At 53.8% G+C, this 18,633-nt stretch overlaps 1 protein-coding gene across 3 annotated transcripts in view; it reads left to right on the top strand.

Moving 5' to 3' along the window:
• Positions 1 to 6,345: 6,345 nt before the first annotated feature.
• LRFN5 (leucine rich repeat and fibronectin type III domain containing 5) overlaps positions 6,346 to 18,633 on the top strand; it is a 52,422-nt gene continuing 40,134 nt past the window's right edge. The window contains exon 1 of one of the 3 annotated variants that reach the window (XM_061354572.1): positions 6,346 to 6,460. The gene's annotated coding sequence lies outside the window, so the exon portion shown is untranslated. Of the gene's footprint in view, positions 6,461 to 6,639; positions 6,849 to 18,633 lie in introns of those variants that run through there. The other 2 variants (XM_061354571.1, XM_061354573.1) reach the window with 2 other exon arrangements.

Raw genomic sequence — 18,633 nt, forward strand, 5'->3', positions numbered from 1 at the left:
GGTGAGTTCTGTGTTTTTTATTCACCGCTGTGCAATAAATCTCTTTTTTTCCCATTTCCCATGCAGGGTCTTCACCTGCTGTATTTCCTTCCACACTGAATTAAACAAGCTGTGCCTCGGATGACCTTGGGTACCAGCCTTGAAGCAGCCTCTCAGTCACAGGGCTTGACATGGCCAGAGAGCCACGGGGGTGAGCAAAGCTATCACATGGAGTGTAAAGCTCTCTGAAGGCCTATGTGACATGTCAGGCAGATGCTGCCCCCACGTCCTGAGCTTGTGTGCTGGTGCAGAGGGTGGCAGAACCCTGCCCATAAGGTTTGGGGCAGTGGGGAAAGGCTCTTAGGCAGCACAGCAAACTTCTCTTAGTTGTGCCTTAAGGTCTTTCCCAGACAAAAACTTGTTCATACAATGCAAAATGTTGCATGTGCCACATCACTACTGGACATCCAGCATTAATCTGTGCTACTCCCTAGCTCATATTTATGATTAAAAAATACTTAAAGAAATCAACCACTTTTTTGAAAGCCGCGAACCAGTTGGTAGAAATCCTCATGCAATCAATCAGGAGATTAAAAAAAAAAAAAAATACAAAGTATAGGAGTGCATAATTTTACTCCTCAAAAGGCAAAACTGTTAAAAAATCAAGGAAACAGTGCAATTACTGTAATAAAGAATTTAAATTTAAGTTGAACTGGGATTTCTTTAAACAGATTTAAAAATGAAAAAAAAAAGATGCACTTCATCTATGAAGTATTTCTTGGCTTGGTTTCAGTGAGTGAACTGAGTCTGTCTGAGCACAAGCACCCTCTCCCGTGGTGGTTTTGGTACAAGGTCCGATTCACCAGCAGCGAGCCAGCAGGAGGGGCAGAGCAGGGCTGCCGGGAGGTGAATTGAATTGCGCTGATGCTTTTCCACTCGCCAGCGTACCCTGGATAGAAAACAACGGCAGTTCACCTGGAATAAAAACAGAACTAGGGAGGAGGAAGGGGCTGCACTAAAACCTGTTTCCCTGGGCCAGGTTTACACACCGCGTGCCTTTGCCTTTGCCTGCATTGCTGTCCGGAGCTGTGGTGCACCCTGGTTTGTGAGGGCTGTAACCGGGTGCACCACGGCTCCGGAAAGCATCGGCGCTTGCGGCAGCTTCACCTGCAGACTGGCTACAAGGAGACGTAACGCCTAGAAACTAGCAAGAACGGTCTCTGCCATTTTTTGTACAATGCAACAGCTCCCCCATCTTACAGACGAAAGAACTTAAATTGGGAAAACATCCCCAGAAAGCGAGCACCAAGGCAGCTTCACACGCTCCACCGCTTCTGCGGGAGGCAGGGGCTGGTGCTGCGCTAGTGCCGGCAGCGTTTCCTGTTTCCCAGGTGCTCTGGAGAGGGGGATCCTCTCCACACAGCGCGGCACTTGACATTTCAGTGATTAAGGCATTGAATTTCCGTCTTGTAAGGATGAGTAAACATTGTAGTTTCCAAATACTTTTTGATGAGGTACAACAGTCTGTCTTGAAGAGGAACATTTATCACCTCTCGCCTCAGAGTTCTAGCATGGCTGCTACAACCTTCAGCCACTCGTACTGTGCTGAGCACTACGTTGCACTGCTGTCAGCCTCCTTTAGGGTGTACACGCAGCACGCTGAACCAATGTTTGACACTGCTTAGAGAGAGACGGCTGTGTAAAGCACTTCGCTTGGTGTGGAGTGATGCACGCCCAAAGTCACACCTTCAGCCTTCTGCATAGCCATCACCACCTCAGGGGAGAGAGAGTTCTCCTTTCTCACCCCAGTGACAGTGTTTGGTTTGGCTTGCCCGGTAGTTTGGTGATGAGTCCTGAAGGTGCTGCCTGCATCAGCTGCAGCTCAAAGGATGGCTCTGGTTTATGAGGTGGGGCCCTGGAGGAGATGTGAAATGATGGGGGACAAGCACCCTGCTGTGACCACCTCAGAGGGCAGGCAGTGGGTTTTGAAGGTGTGGGGAGCCAATTCAGCAAGCACAGCACCCCACAAGCCAGCTGCAACAAGGTGGCACTATGCCCAGCCTGAGGTCCCTCCTTTCTGCCATGATTAAGGATTGGAAAGAGCTCATAAAAGCAGCTTTATGTATTATTTGTACAAAGCACTTTCATCAAGAAGCTCTCCTTATTTCAGCCAAAAGAAAAGGAATGATGAAATCATTTTAAAATAACACCTATGAGGGAAGAGAGATTTTAGGTTAAGGCATTACTGGCTCTACCAGGAAAAAGCCATTAATGCTATGCTTGGAGGCTAGAGGAAGACAAAACTCACAGGAAGCGCTTGTTAGGATGGGGAATGGGTAGGGTGGCTCAGCCCTAGTCCCAGTGGGAGCAAGGGGTCCCCAAGGCAAGCCAAGTCCTGAGCAGAGCTACGCTGGAGCTCAGCTGTGTAATACTGAGCATCCTCAGCCCTGGGGACCATGGAGGCCAATCGCATATGCTGGGGCACGCTGCCAGGCATGCAGGGACTCCCCCAAGACACAAACCTGCCCCTTCTTAGGACACTGAGGTCCTTCCTAGGACACTGAGGTCCTTCCTAAAACAGCCCATCCCTTGCATTGAAGTAGTGTTCATGCACAGGCACCCCTGTGGAATCACCCCAGATGGCTGCAAGCACCACAGGGAAAGAACCCAGCAGAGGGGCATAAGAGGGAGGTCTCAGGGTAAGGTCTGCAACAGCACAAGTATCACACATTGTCACTTAGCTCTGGGTCCAGGATTCACTTTGATTTCCATACTCAGACATAAATTCAAACACAGTGTTGACTGCTCCCGTTTGAAAGTTACTGGGGTTTCACTCCTAACCAGACATGGGGCTATCCTCGGCCATGGGCAAGTGCCCAGTTACAGCAGAACAAGGAGCTTCCATGACAGGAGCATCGCCCATTGAGCACCTGAAAGCAAGTCACCACATAGAGGAGTCCCACCAAAGAGGAGGGCCACGAGAATGATCAGGGGACTGGAGCAACTCCTGTACAAAGATAGGCTGAGAAAGTTGGGGCTGTTCAGCCTGGAGAAGAGAAGGCTGCGTGGAGACCTCATAGCAGCCTTCCAGTATCTGAAGGGGGCCTATAGGGATGCTGGGGAGGGACTCTTCATTAGGGACTGTATCACAGTATCACAGTATGTTAGAGATTGGAAGGGACCTCAAAAGATCATCTAGTCCAATCCCCCTGCCGGAGCAGGAACACCTAGATAAGGTTACACAGGAACGTGTCCAGGCGGGTTTTGAATGTCTCCAAAGAAGGAGATTCCACAACCTCCCTGGGCAGCCTGTTCCATAGTGATAGGACAAGGGGTAATGGGTTCAAACTTAAACAGGGGAAGTTTAGGTTGGATATAAGGAAGAAATTCGTTACTGTTAGGGTGGTGAGGCACTGGAATGGGTTGCCCAGGGAGGTTGTGAATGCTTCATCCCTGGCAGTGTTCAAGGCCAGGTTGGACAAGGCCTTGGGTGATATGGTTTAGTGTGAGGTGTCCCTGCCCACGGCAGGGGGGTTGGAACTAGATGATCTTAAGGTCCTTTCCAACCCTAACTATTCTATGATTCTATGATTCTATAACCATGGGTCCATTCTCATCACCGTCACTGTGCTCCCAGGAAGGGATACACAATATCCTGCAGCTGCAGTGTCTTGCTTTCTGAAGCAGATCACAGCCAAGAGCATCTTTCGGGCTTCCCTTTTAAACGCAGACCCCAGCATCTGCACTGCTGCTGGCATGGAACAGCACCCACAAGGCAGCCTGACAAAGAGGCCAAGGGAGTGGGCAATGGCTGGAAGAGTTGCGTGGTGAGTGCATCAAGTCAAAACCATCACCACAGACACATCCAGTGACCTGGCAGACTGGCTATCCATCTAACCCAACTGGACGTGAACCTCCCCAGCACATTCCCAGTTCCCCATGCTCCCAGAGACTCCAGGAAGGAACAGTTTGTCCACTGGATATGTTAACAAGGCAGCGGTGCCACTTCAGTCTCATGTTCAATGCAGATTTCAGGCTGGCAAGGAAGCTGCAGCAGCCGTTGCTCAGACCACTGAGGCCAGAGAGTGCAAGCATGTCACTAAAGCTGTCAGCAAAGATGTGGAGTCTGGAACTGTGCTGTAATGGTACCATGTCAGACTGGTCCTGAACGAGTCCTCATGGTCTGTGGTGCTCAGCACAAGCACAAGCTTATACCAAGTTTCCACTGGGCTTTTTCATCTTTTTGCCAGGGAAGCCATACCCAGATACTCGCTTCCTTTCCCAGTGCCAGCTGCACAGTTGGTACCACCATCATGCCAGCTATTCTGCTCCTGGGGCAGAGGGGAACTGAACAGAAGCAATGGTTCCAGCATGAAGCCCAAGAAGACCGCCTGATCTGGTAGCCATCAGCCAAGATAACAGATGTTTCACCACAGAGCATCTTCCCTCTCTGCTCTCTCCAGAGCAGATCACACTGTGAAAGCTGAATCAGGGCTGAGCACAAGACTGTCTCCAGCTCCACAGGACAACTGTGCTAGAACTGAGTGTCAGGGAGTGTACCTGCAGAGCCAACCTTGGCAAAATCCACTTTCTGACAGCAGTTTTCCCTCAAGGGAGTAGAAGATCTGGACTCATTCTCTCCCACCAGCACCTGAGCCTCTCTGCCTCTATACAACCTGAACCAGCATCTGGGACTTGGAGGTAAATACCAGCCTCTGAGAGCCAGCCCAGATTCCAGCCCTGGTCAGCTTCAGAGGCTGCCAGAAGGGCAGAGGTTGACTGCTGCTCTGGGAGTGGCATTCCTCCCTAGACCAGGATCAAACACTGCTATGGAGACCACAGAAACAAACTCCCTTTCCACTTCAGAATTTGCAAGGAGAGTTTTCTCAGGCCGCATGGGCAGACCTGAGCCTGGGAGTACTGCTGCGTTCCCCTTCCTCACCCACACCACATGCTGCATCGAAGGCACGAAAGTCTTTTGTGCTGCGTCAGTAGAGAGATGTGGGTTACTGCTACTGAACTCTTCCTCTTCTGGGACGGGGCTTCCCCTATGTTCAACCCCAGCAAAATGCCATGTGTCCCAGCAGCAATGCTTCCGTTGCTTCTGAGCACATCAAGCAGTCAATGAGTTCTCCCCTGCTCCGTGCAGCAGTGACTGCCCTGTGTGCTGGCCATGTGCAGACAGCATCTTGAGTGCCTAGGCTGGATGAGCCAAAAAGAGCCAGGCAGCCACGAAAGAGCAGGCAGGGTCCCAGCAGGAGGGTGTCAGAGGAGTCGGGCCTGTTGCCCAGTGGGCACAGGGTTCCCTGCCCATGCCTCCCTCCAATTTCAGGGTCATCACAGCCGATGAGGTTCGTTAGCTCCTCTTAAGGCTCCACTGGAAGCTCTCATTGCTCTGCTTCGGGTCCTGCAACATCACCGACATTTTCTCACAAAAGAGCATCAGAGAAAGGTGTCAGTATTTCGCATCATGAAATGCACTCTTCTCCCCGTTAGAGCCTCGGAGACAGATAACGATCTCTAAATCCCTAAAAGCTCTCACATTTATTGACCCCAAACCTAACCCAGCCTTTCCTTTTCCTGCCAGGGTCATCCCCTCCTACAAGTCAGGTATCGCAGCCCGCGGCCTCACACCGGCGCTCCGCGGTCCGGCCGGGCGCAGGCAGGGGCAGGCTGTCGCTGGCCTCCCGGAGGGTGCGCAGGAGCCGATCCACCATGCAGGTCAGAGCCGCCGTCTCTCACCCTCGCGTCTCCGCTTCAGCGCCGCGGGCTAGTGCTGCCAGTGCGTTTCCCGGAGAAATAACCAGGTCAAAACCGGGCGCACCCCGCCCGGGGCCGCAACCGCCTCCCTGCCCCGGGGACACCCGCAGAGGGGCTGTCCCAGCCGCGTTCGGTCCCCGCCACCGCAGCTGGTGTGTGGCGGAGCAGCCGTGACCGTGTCCGTGCCGGTACCCGCTGCCCGGTCGCTGCGAGGCGGGGGGCGGCCGGCGGCACGACTGCGCGGCGGCCGGGCGGCTGCGGCTCATCCGTGCGTACGGCGGGGCGGGGAGGCGCCCGGTTCCTCCAGCCCGCCCCGGCGCGGCGCGGGGGAGGCGGTGGCTGCCTCCATGCTGCAGCGAGCGGCGCGGCTGCCCGGGACCGGGCGCCGGGCAGAGGCACGGAGGATGGGCGCAGCAGCCGCGGCGGAGGGGCGAGCCGCGGGCGCCGAGCACCCCGCCCTGCCCCGTCGCAGCGCCCGGCTCCGCGGCTGCTCCGCCTGAGCGCGCCCGGAGCGGAGCGGCGCGGAGCCCGCATGGCCCTGCCGCCGGCCGCCCCTGCGGGCTGCGCGGCCGGTCCGCTGTAGCAACCCCTTCGGGAAGGCGCCGGCCCGGCCCCGTCCGTCTGTGCGGCCGCCCGTCCCTCCGTCCGTCCAGCGGCAGCGCCCAGGGTTACGCAGCTGGGCGCGGAGCGGGAGCGCTTGGCGAGGATCAACCTGGCGCAGGTACACGGCAAGGTCACCGGCCGGCGGGCGCGGAGCGGGACTGCCCGCGGCGGGGCTATGCGAGCGGGCTCGGCGGGCTGCGCCGCTGCGTGCCCCGCGCCGTCCCCCCGCCTCCCGCCCGCCGCCCGTGCGTGTGTGCATGTGCACTGCCCGCCGCCGCCCGCCGCCGGAGCCGCGCCGCCGCGCCGCATGGGGCCGTCCGCGCGGGCTGCCCTGCCCGCCCCGGCCGCGGGCCGCCGCGAAGCCGCTCTAGGATGCGGGTGGTGAGCGCCGGCACAGGGCGGAGAGGCGGCCGGCCTGCCTGCCGCCAGACCCCGGAGCCCGCCGGAGCCGGGCCGCACCTGCAGGGGAAGCACTCCGGACGCCGTCCTTCCCCGGGAGGCGCCAGGTAATCGCGGCGGGCGGCCGTGCCGGCTGCATCTGCATTGCAGCCCGCGGTGCTTATTCACGGGGGACGGGGAGCGGGGAGGCGAGGGGGGGGGGGCGCAGCGGCAGGGTCCCGCGCCGGGCAAGGCGAGCCCCGCGGCACGGCGGGCGGCACCGGGACGGAGCCGGGGAGGATGATGGTGGCGGCGGGACGCTCCTCCCGGGAGGGCGGTGGCCGAGGGACGCAGAGCGGCGCGGAGGCTGTGTGGCGGAGAGGGAGCCCCGCGGACGGGCCGCGCTGCCGCCGCTGCCCGCGGGACGGCGCCGGCGGCCGAGGGTGCTGTGAGGCCGCCTGTGCCTCGCGGCCGCCGCCCGCTCCGCGCCGCCGCGCGCTGCTGCCGCTGCCCGGGGAGAGCCGGTGCAGCCGCTGGCGCGCAGCCTCCGCCCGCGCGGTGCCGGGGGAGGGCTGCGGCCGGGCGAGGCGCGGCGGTCGCTGCCCGTGCCCGGGCGGAGGAGCCGCGGGGCCGCCGCCGTGCGCGGGGCCACCCGTGGGCGCTGCCGCCAGCGCCGAGGTCGCTGCCGGCTCGGCGGCTCCGGCCGCGGGGAGTGCAGATCCCTCCGGGGGGGAGCGGGAGGTCCGCGGATCTCCGCCGTCCTTGCAGCGGTCGCTGTCCTCCCGAGGGCCGTCGGTCCTGCAGTCCTCGCCCCGCACACACACCTCTGTCGTTGCTGCTCTGTCCTGGGGGCTGCCGCTGGTCCCCAGCATCGCGGGATAGGTGCGTGCTGTTTCTCTTCCCCTCCCCTCCGTCCTCCGTGTAGCTGACAGTTCTCATATGCAGGAAAGCAAATGTAGGACAAGATAAACCTTTTCATTCCTGCAGGAAGGTTCCCGTTAGAGGAGATGGCAGAGCAGTTGTAGAGGTGCCAGCAGAAACCTCGCAGCCATGTTGATGTCAGGAGCATACAAAGGTCCTGGTTCTTGGAGCAGATGGGGCCGAGCAGAGGCTGGTGGAAGGGAGTGTGTGTGGGCACAGGTCTGGTTTGGGGCCATCACACATTGGAAGACATGGCATGGCTAGACTGGAAGCAGTTACGAAAGCCCCTTCTAATGCTGCTGCCTGCCAGCACAGGCAGGGAGGGACAGGGACTGCAGCCCTGGGATCTGCCATCTGTTTACCTGAGCACTGGCCTTTCCTTTCTGTCTGTGGCACTGAGCAGCAGTGTTTCCCCTCCTGCACCTTTGCCTTCTCCCTCTCACCTGGTCCATCATGTCTCTGGGGCAGGGACTGTTTCTCATGGTGTTGTGTGCCTAGAGCAGAAGGATGTTCCAGTTTCAGTTGTGGATATGAACTTCACCAGTCTCCCAGCTGGGAGGGGAAGCTGGTTGTCCCCAGCTAAGCCTAACCCTTTACAGCTTCCAACTGACCCTCATGGAACGGGGTGGGCCAGGGGTCCCTGTGCCTAGTCATCGTGCTGTTTTGATAGCAGTCTCTCCCACCCTTCCCACCCATGCTTGCATTTTCTTGTTTCCAAAGCAACGTGGTGTCAGTTCTTCTGAGCATCCTTGGTTGAGTGCTGGCATGTGTAGGCCAGCTCAGGTCAGTGCAGCCAGACAAGAAACTGGTGTGATGAGATGGATCCATCCCAGGTCTTTAGGGTCTTCTTGGTTACTGCTGCATGTCTATGGGTGGCCACCCGCATGGAAGGGCCCTGGCCAGCTTTGGCAGCACCAGTCCTGGCCATGGATGTGTCCAGGTGTGGAGATGCCCAAATGGACTGTGTGTGCTGGGACCGGTCCCACTGCAGTATGGTGGAGCCATGTCTTGCACACTTGGGCTGTTCTGGCCCTGGGTGCTCGGGGCTGTGTGATCCTTGTGCTGCCTCAGGGATGCTGGCTGAACTCCCCACATAATGTGGGCTGTGTACAGGCTCTGCCTTGGTGTTAGCTTTAGGCTCTGTGATGCTGCTGTGGTCTGTCCTGGCAGATGGAGGTCTGCCACTGCTGATCCAGGAGTCAGGTTTGATTCTGCACAAAGAGTCGTATCAGAGCCTGAGTGTTCTCAGTGCCCAAACACCTTCCCAATCTATGTTTCCAAATATATACTGTACTCAAGGGATTATGCATTTGTTTAAATGCATAATAAATGTGTTAAAATGCGTAAGACTCTATCAAAAAGCATACCAAAGCTTGCCAGTTAGGCCTCGAGTCACAAGCCTCACTAAGAAGCTTCTCCTGGCATTATTAGCTTGCCTTTCTGTTTTCAGAAAGAGCAATTACTGAGTTTATCATGGCAATGCAAGTCAGTGGAGGTAAACCCTGGGTATTTCAGGTGCCTAGTACAAGTTCAGAGCACCAGTTCACCAAAAAGCACATGCAGCTGCAGGAGTGGACCCCAGATTGTCCTGCTTCAGCGGGGGCTGGTGGGCCAGGTTCCCTTGTCTTGCTGGTGACCAGGAGGAGGTCTGGGCTCTGGGGTGCAACACTGCTTGGGATGGTTTCCCTGCGGCTTAGCTGGATATTTTTGTGTAGCTCTTGTTGTCTGGAGAGGCTCCTGTTTGCTGCTAAAGGTATGAACGGTGATGGGCTGCGGTTACAAGATAGGACAAGAAAGATGAGGGGTGGCTGGTGGAGAAGCAGTGTTGGGAGAGCAGCATGGCAAAAGGGAACCAGATATTCCCCAGACAGACCTCCTGTGGGCTGCTACCACTGCAGCGGTGGGGTGTGGGGTTTATCCCCTGATCTGAGGAGAGGGGCAAAGGCAGGTTTTCTGGGAGGGTCAGGAAAGGGGAAGCGTCTTGGAAGGATAGAGCACCCCAAGGTGCCTGGAAGGCTTGTCATCTGCTGGGGCATGTGGAGATGTTTCAGATGCTGGAGAGCTAATGGCTTTCCATTGCTGATCAATATTGCCTATGCTTTCAGATGTGGTAACAGGTTCAGTTTTAAAGAGCAATCTTTTGAATATTCTCTGAGCAAGCAACGAGGCCAGAAAATCGTTCTAATAGCTTTGTTATTAACGGGCCTGCAGAACTTGAGCCAAACAGAAAGGGCTTAGGCTTGTCTAAGTGCTATTGAAGCATTTTGGGCCAGGCATATTCCATGCATTAGGGAAGATTTGTACTCCTCTGACCAGACATCACTGAGTGTTGTCTATTTATGCACATCTAAATATATCCTCTGCAGTCTTCAGACTTTTCTAGCTGGTAGTAAAATTACAGTTCGATATCATGCTATTAAAATGTGCTTGCTGACACTGTTTGATGAGTTTTATGCTAAGAGGTGTGTGTGTGTCAAATAAAAACTATTCTTGAGGTAATTGCCTAAAATATAAAAGCATGTTATCGATGTAGAGGGATAGCAGAAGGAAATGGCGTTGAACAGAGGCAATACTGGAGACATGCTCAAGCCTGGAAAGCCAAATCCAAACCAGTGTATGGTACTGTCACTTAAGAGTGAACCATTCTGTCTAGAAATACATATCAAATAATCATGCACTTTGCAACAAAACAGAAACATTTGCTTCTAATTAGTCAGATACACCTTCTAGTACCCTGAAGTCTGAGGCATCGTTTTGAAAACAAAATGACAGATCTTGAAGAAGGAGTAACTTCTCATTTGCTAGGGCATGTGGCAGGTAGGGGACCCATGGGTGCCCCTGCTGCATGGTCCCATCCCATAGGAGCTCAATGGTCTGTTCCCACAGAGCTGTGGTGGCTGCAACCCAGAATCCATGGTTCCAGGCAGCCTGCAGTGTGTGGCACCCCACCACAGTGGCATGGCATGGAACTGCTGGCAGAGATGGACCGAACATACGGTCTCACTGTGTGCTGGGGTGGAGAGGGATGGCGATGGCTGTCCAGGTTGTGTTCTGGAAATGGTGTTAAAGACCCAGGGATGAAAGATGGTGCCCTAGTTCCAGGCTATCCCAAGTATTCCCACATATCCCTGCTGCAGATGGGTGAGTCTGTGTCCATGTATGCTTTCTGTGGAGCTAGTGAAGGTCTTGTGGGGCTCCTGAGGAGGGATGTGTTCCCAAGTAACAAACAGGATTGGTCATTGCATCGTGGTGATGATGGCAATGGCTGTCTGACTGGCCTGCAGCCTGTCATGAAATAATAATGACTATAATTTTATTTTCGGTGACAGCTCCCACTGATGATTCTTGGAGAGCTAAGAGAGGTTGCAGAGGAAGGGAGAGGGATTGGTATTCATGGGGGAGGAGATGGGGTGAGGAGAAGGTGAAGGCAGGGCTCTTGGAGGAGACCTTGGCCCAGAGCTCCTTAAGTCAGGTTGCTGCATGCCCAGGGTAACTTGAAGATGGGCATTGTGCCTCTGGGCTAATGCTGGCCCCTTGGTTTGGGCTCCATGAAATGGTGTGGTGCCAGGAGCCATGCCCAGCCAAGGACCAGTGAGCATAGATCTACATTGGCAGCTGCCAGATTGTCCCATTGTTTAGACAGTGCATAGTATCTGAAGGCTCCTTGCCTGTGTGCTTCTGTCTGGCTTGCCCACTGTCCCCTGCTCTGGAGAGGCTGGCTGGGGTGCATTTGGGGCATGCTATGCCTGTAGCCTCAACTGGGCAGCAGCTCTCCTATTCCTATGGAATAAATAACTCTACAAATAATATTTGCCCCGAGCAGGCTGAATAATATAAAAGGTGATTTGTCAAATGGCTAATTCAAGTGATAATGGGAACCTTGGTAAATTCCTCCCTAATTGCATATCATCTGGCCAGTTTAACTCTGAGTGTTTGAAGTTATTTCCTGATGCTGCAAAACCCATGTCCAACGCTTTGCTTTTGAGGTTGCTCTTGTAGATGAAGTTTCTCACCAGGAACTGTCTCGTAGGAAAACATTTCTATGAGAACACATGATTAGCTAGCTTTACTTTAAAGTAGAATACCTTTTTTTTCCCTTGAAGTTTTTGTTTAGGCTTCTCTGTCAAGATCACACTGGGCTTCTTTTGGATTGGAGACAGATAAGATGTGTAAGTTTTCATTGCCTCAGCATTGTTATGTTTCCAGATATCTGATGTCCCTGGGTATTCGTTTCTAATTCTTCGTACTACCTATCATTTGTACTTGGCCAAGGGGGACAGAGAAGCAGGAAGTCTGAGCTTGACACAGGAGCCTGTGGCAGGGAGCTCTGTCAACCATATGCTTCCTGGAGCAAAAGACTGACCACCAGCTGTAATACAGAAGATGTGAGTAAAACACGGGCAAGGAAGAAAAAGCATGGTAGAAGAAGTCACGCCAAGAGGAAGCTCCAAATTCTGTTTTCAGTATATTGGTGACAGCACTGCTGGTCCCAGGAATTGGGGTGGGATTTCTTTATCACTGAGAAGTAACGCAGAGATGTTCTGCTGCATGTGGGTGAGGTGTAGATTAACCTTCTCTGGGCTTTAGCCTGAGTCAAGAGTTTAGATGTTACGTGCAGTCTCTGCCCCAGCAGCAGAAGACACATGCAGGTGGCAGCACTGTTGGTGTGCTGTAGCTGCATTGTTTTTGTTTTCACCAATGCACTTTTAAAACAGTTTGTGTAAAGACTCCCTGATAGGGCTCCGTGGGAGCAGGTCTGAGTAAGGCGAGCAGGATTTGTCGCCTTGTCAGCTGTGACTCAGTGGTTCTGCCGGGTACGTGGTGTTTCACCAGAGAGCCTTCTATTCAGGACTGTGATTCAGCTCTGTGTGGAGCTGTTTTTGCTGTGCTGTGGGCAGATTTGCTATGCACAGGGCTCCTCCTGACACATCAGTGTTGCATCTCAGCTCCACTGGAGCCTGGATGCAGCGATGCTGCTCTTGTGGGTCGGGACCAGGCTCCAAGCTGCAGCTCCAGAGCAGTGACTGCTGCTTGCCTCCTGCCAGTCAAGCCTCAGCCCTGGCTGTGGCCATTTTTGGGGACAGCTTGTTGTTCTGCAGGTGTACTGGAAGGGTTCTGCAGACCAATGGCACCCTGGACAGGAGAGCGGTGGGGTCCTGAATGCCGTGACTGAACTTGCGTGAGCTGATACAGAAAACTGATGACTTTCTACCACTACAGTGTAAGGAGACGAGATGAGAAAAGTACAAGCCCCAGTGCAGGCTCCAGTGGTGCTTGCCAGTGCACAACAGCAGGGTTGTGCTGCAGGTAGATCTGGATGGCAACCTTTGCTCATAGTATCACTTGTGGGTCTGGCAGCACTTGGGCCCCATAGGTTACAGCTTGGATCCCAGAGATGTTTTATTGCACATCCCAGCTCCATGCTGCGCCACCATGACTTCTCGGAGTTTGAGCTCTGTGTGTGCTCTGCTTCTGGGGAAAACTGCGGGAAGGCAGGTGGTCCTCAGGCTGGGAAGAGCTGGGCACCAGGGCTATGGGGTGTTCATGAAGAGGACTGGACCTCCGGCTGCAGTGATGCTGCAGAGGCTCTGCCCAATATTATCAAGCAGTGTGTCCACACAGGGTCTCCTGATTGGGATGCTCATCCCTTGATGACCTGGCCTTAGCAGCAAAGGATTGGGCCACTCTGAACACATGTGTTTTCGTCCCCAGGCATGGGGCAAGGATTTCACTTAGTGACAATTTTTGAGGGTGAAGTCTTCTTTCCAGTACTACTTTTTCGCTTGTGTGGAGTTCTCCTTTTACTGTAGTTGGGTATCACAGATGCCCCACTTGTGCTTCCCCTCTGTACATCTCCATGTTGGCAGGCAGTGAGGACCACTCCCATTGGCGTCTAGTGCATGCTGGAAATACCCATGGGGACATGATTAGTGCCCTACAGCATCTCTTTGGTTGTTTACAATGAGGAGGTTTTGTCCTGTTCCAGAAGATATTTCAGTGCATGCTTTGGTAAAATACAAGAATGACAATAAGAAAACATAGACCTGCTCGAGTGGGTCCAAGAAGGCCATGATGATGCTTCCAGGGCTGGAGCACCTCTCCTAAGGAGACAGGATGAGAGAGCTGGGCTTGTTCAACCTGGAGAGAAGAACAGCCTTCCAGTACCTGAAGGGGCCAACAGGAAGGCTGGAGAGGGACTTTTGACAGGGGCATGTAGTGACAGGACAAGGGGGAATGACTTCAAACTGACAGAAGGGAGATTTAGATTAGATGTTAGGAAGAAATCCTTCCCTGTGAGGGTGGTGAGGCACTGGCACAGGCTGCCCAGAGAAGCTGTGGCTGCCCCATCCCTGGCAGTGTTCAAGCCCAGGCTGGCTGGAGCTTGGGGCAGCCTGGTCTAGTGAAAGGTGTCCCTGCCCATGGCAGTGGGTTGGAACTGGATGATCTTAAGGTCTTTTCCAACCCAAACCATTCTGTGATTCTACGATGTGGTGTCCAGCCTGGCAGTGTGGTGTGATGCCCTGGTGCATACCCTGAGCGGTGTGGCCTGCTCTGCTGGTGGCTGCTTGTGGTTGGTGTCTGTCAGAGTCTGCCTCATGCTGGGGCTGTGTTCACCCACCACCATGGTCCTGGGGGTGCAGAGAGGGGCCTGGAGGTACCACTGACCTGGCAGACTCTGGGGTGTGGATGTCAGAGGGGAAATAGCCAGAGCTCCAAGAGCAGAGCTGGCTGCTGCTCACTGGCTTGCCCTGATCCTGGAGCACCTCCAGGCCTGGCTTTGGGACATCAGGTCACCTCCAGAGTTCCCCCCCTAGCCCTTGCTGCAGATGCAGGGTCTTGGGGTGTCCCCTCTGACTTACAGCAAAGCATTAGGCATCAGGGAAGCCCTGGGGCCAGGGAATGCCCTTGCTGAGGCTCTGTCAGCTGCACAATCATAGGGATGGCAGTGGGTGTCACAGTGGGTGTCACAGTGTGGGGACAGCAGAGAATATCATGGCATGGGGTTTGTCTCTCCTGCCATGCAATGCAGCAGCTCTGTTTGCTTGGCTGTAAATAGCAAGCAGAGTGTGCTCCAGCTTCTTGCTCCTTTTGGAGCAGCATAACCTATAGACATTTTGATGTGGTGGTGGAAACGGGAGGTTACTTCCCCCAGGGCTCACATGTCTGTTGTATTCATTATTGCCCATTACTGGTCCAGGTCAGAGACTCTGCTTCTGAGTTACTTTATTTAGGAAGCATTCTGCTAACAAACACCTTGTGTGGATTGAAACAACGCCCATGTCCTTCCCTGTTCATAGAAAGAAAGCATGGTAAATACTGTGAGAAAAGATGCAACAGGTCAGGATAGATATTTACAGCTGCCTCCAGTTCCAAATGAAGATTGTATTAAGTACTAAGGGAACAAATTAGGAAAACAGTTTTAAAATGAGCTTTACTACCATGGCATTGTGCAGTATATATAAATGAGTAAAAGGTAAACTGCTTAGGTAAATGCCTTTTGCTTGCTTGCGTGGCTCAGCCACGTGACCCCCAGCAGCTCTGAACATCGCAGCCCCTTGCTGCTCGCATACAGGCTGTGTTATTGTCTTCCGCTCTTTCTCTGAAGAGTACAAAGAGCTGAACTGAATAAGCTTAATTTCTTCTAAGAAGCACTAAAGATTCCTATGTACAGACCACGTGGCTGTATTTAAATTGCAGTTTGTAGTTAAAATAATGTAGTTAAAATAATAAAAATAAATAATAAGTGAAATTGTGGCCAGCAGGATGTGAGACTCAGAATGCCACGAAAAAGCTAGACTTACTCATCACCAGCTGAAATTGAGGCCGTACGTGAAATCGGATACCCAAATGGTTCCCCAGTTGTCAGTAATGCTTCCTTGATTTATATTGAGAATGTGAAGAGAGGTGAAGGATAAAAGAGGAGAGTGAAGGGCAAGATCATTGCAGCAGCCACATGAATTATGAGAATCACTCACACTCCAAGGGCACTATGTGTTTCTCCTGTAATGCAGACAGTCTAAACCAAACATCTCTGGAGTAGCTCACATGTCCTCCTGTGAGTGGGCAGCACCTTGCGCAGCATGGCATGGTGCATCAGGGAGGGCAGTTGATGTGTACAGGGTTCCAGCCACAGCCATGTTGTCCCATCCTCCCCTCAGCTCTGGTTCGGCTTTGGAAGTACTGCTTAGTATGAATATGCAAAAGTGGGTTTTTTACACAAAAAGCTTGATGCTGAACTGATATTTGCATGCATGGAACATTGTGGAGCAGGACATCTGAGTTCTGCTGAGTGTGGTTTCCCTCTGCCAAGGCACTGCTGCCTTTGCAAAGCATGGTAAGTTTCATGGACGTAGTCCTGGTTTACATCTACGCTAGCAAGTTGTGTTGTGCAATAGAAGAGGATTTCTAGGGTGAGATTATGGGTGATGAGGATCTGATGTCCCCACCTTGTGTGTGTGTGTGTGTGTGTGTAGTGAGTGAGTGGCTGCGTGGTTCTGAGTTACTGGCTGGGCTTAAACCACAACAGGCATTAGGTGGGAGTTGTGTTGGTAAGGTCTGATGGACGGAGTGCATATGAGGGGCTGGTGTGTGTCCAGGAAACTGCGGCACTAACCTGCCCCTTGCATTTTGCCTGGAAGGGGCCTGGTGTTCCTGCTCTGGGATCACAGAATCACAGAATGGTTAGGGTTGGAAGGGAGCTCTGGAGATCATCTGGTCCAACCCCCCTACCAAGGCAGGGCCACCTACAGCAGGTTACACAGCAGCATGTCCAGGCAGGTTTTGAATGTCTCCAGACAGGGAGATTCCACAACCCTCCTGGGCAGCCTGTTCCGCTGCTCTGCCGCCCTCAGTGGAAAGAAGTTCTTCCTCATGTTGAGGTGAAACTTCCTGTGGTTTAGTTTGTGGCCATTGCTCCTCATCCTGTCACTGGCCACCACTGAAAAGAGTCTGTTACCATCCTCCTAGCACCTACCTTTGAAATACTTACTTGCATTAATGAGATCCCCTCTCAGTTTTCTCTTCTCTAGACTAAACAGGCCCAGCTTCCACAATCTCTCCTCATCAGAAAGATGCTCCAAACCCCTGAACATCCTTGTGGCCTCCATTTGACCCTTTCCAATAGCTCCTTGTCTTTATTGTACTGAGGAGCCCAGCACTGGACACATCACTCTGGATGTGGCCTCACCAGGGTCAAGTAGAGGTGAAGGATCACCTCCCTCGACCTGCTGCAGCACTTCTCCCCATGCACCCCAGGATAGTATTGGCCCTCCTGGCCACCAGGGCACACTGCTGGCTTGTACTCAACTTGCAATCCACCTATACTCCAAGGTCCTTCAGAGATGAACTACTCTCTAATAGGTCAGCCCCCAACCTGTAATGGTACTTGGGGTAGTGCAGCACCCTACACTTGAACCTCAACAAGGGATGGCTCTGTGGTGTGCGCCACTGGGGGTCACCCTCTGGCACACTGGGGTGGGCAGGAAGCCTGTGATGGAGGGTGCCTCTGTGAGCAGGGTGCTGTGCTGGGGGCATGGTGTCAGACTCGCCTGCTCCTGCTGCAGTGACTGCTCCACAGCCCGCAGGAGCAGTGCTGGTGCTGGGTGGTGTGGTGTGGAGCAGAGCAGAGTGCTGGCTCCGGTTGCTTCCCAGCTCAGCCCAGAGCTGAACTCCAGCATATGACACTCGTTATCTCTGCAACTCAGGAGTACACTGCTCAGGGCATCCTGATGGATTTGTGACACTCCCCATGGGACTCTGCACTCATAAACCAATTAAAGGATTACACTGTTCTAATGTGGAGAGTATTCTTTGTTTATTAAGTAATGCAGGTATAATTCAATTAGTGACAGGCTGACCTGCTGATGTCAAGGTGTGGATGCCAGCCAGGTCAGAGTCTTGAGCTCTGCTTTCCAGCACAGCAGCTTGCTTGCGTGTGCCCTCTGAGCCAGAACAGCCAGAATCAGGTGCCCCTCTGGTATCTTCCCCTGCCCAGCACAGAGTGAGGGGGAAGTCAGTACAAGGGGGACTCGGTTAGATGCCAGCTCTGCTACACCCTCTTCCTAACGTTTGCCATTGACTGTGCCATCTCCTAGCATGAGCTGAGCCTGGATGAAGCTTTGGTTGTTTCCCCTTCCCATGCACTCCTGCTTGCTCACTGCTGCCCCAGGGGAGGCCCTGGTGCAGAGCATGGAGGCAGCAGTGATACCCACATCTCATCCCACCACTTCTCATCCCACCACATCAGCCTGCTACAGTGACCACATCTCATCCCACCACATCAGCCTGCTACAGCCTCTGGTGCTGCCTGCTGGGGAGGCAAAACCCAGGTACTGCCCAGCAGCTGTTCCACGCATGGGCCATGGCTGCATGGAATGGGAGCAGGGAGAGCAGGACCTGGCTTGCCTGGGCTTCCAGAGCACCCAGCTTTGCTGGAATAGCTGCCCAGCATACTGCTGAGCATTTGCAGAAACATGGGTTTTGTTTAGGCTTTTCTTCTATGCTCCTTTATGAAGTGGTTTTCAAGCTAGGCTGGGTATTTAATGTCCATCATGGGTAAGAAAGCACTGTTTCACCAGTGTTCAAAACTTGTTCTGTCTGTGGGCATGGTGTGTGCCCTCTGTACCTTCTCCTGGGTGACTGTGGGTGACCATGCTCCCCTCCCATCCCAAACTCATGCTCTGCAGCTGGTGCTGCACTGTGTTTCCAGCAGCCTGTGGCACCAAAGCAGGGGCTTGAGAACCCCTGCTCAAGTGCCTCAATGTGAATGGAGGTGGGAATGGGGGCTAAAACATCTGAGTCATGTACACAGGGGAATCCTTCCACTTTGGGCTGTGTGGTTTCAGCCCAAAAGTCTGGGGAAGACAAAGGACTGAGGGTGTTTTCTGTGGTGGTTGCATGGCCATGCTATGAGAAAGGAACTCAAGGGTGTGTGTTTGTGACTTGTGGTGACATGGTATCAGAGCAATGCTGGGCACCCCTCTTCCAACAAAG

This window comes from Neopsephotus bourkii, unplaced genomic scaffold (genome assembly GCF_033783945.1).
Source record: "Neopsephotus bourkii isolate Nb327-2 ecotype Australia unplaced genomic scaffold, CSIRO-AGI_Nbou_v1 NB_740, whole genome shotgun sequence".
NCBI classification, from domain to species: domain Eukaryota; kingdom Metazoa; phylum Chordata; class Aves; order Psittaciformes; family Psittacidae; genus Neopsephotus; species Neopsephotus bourkii.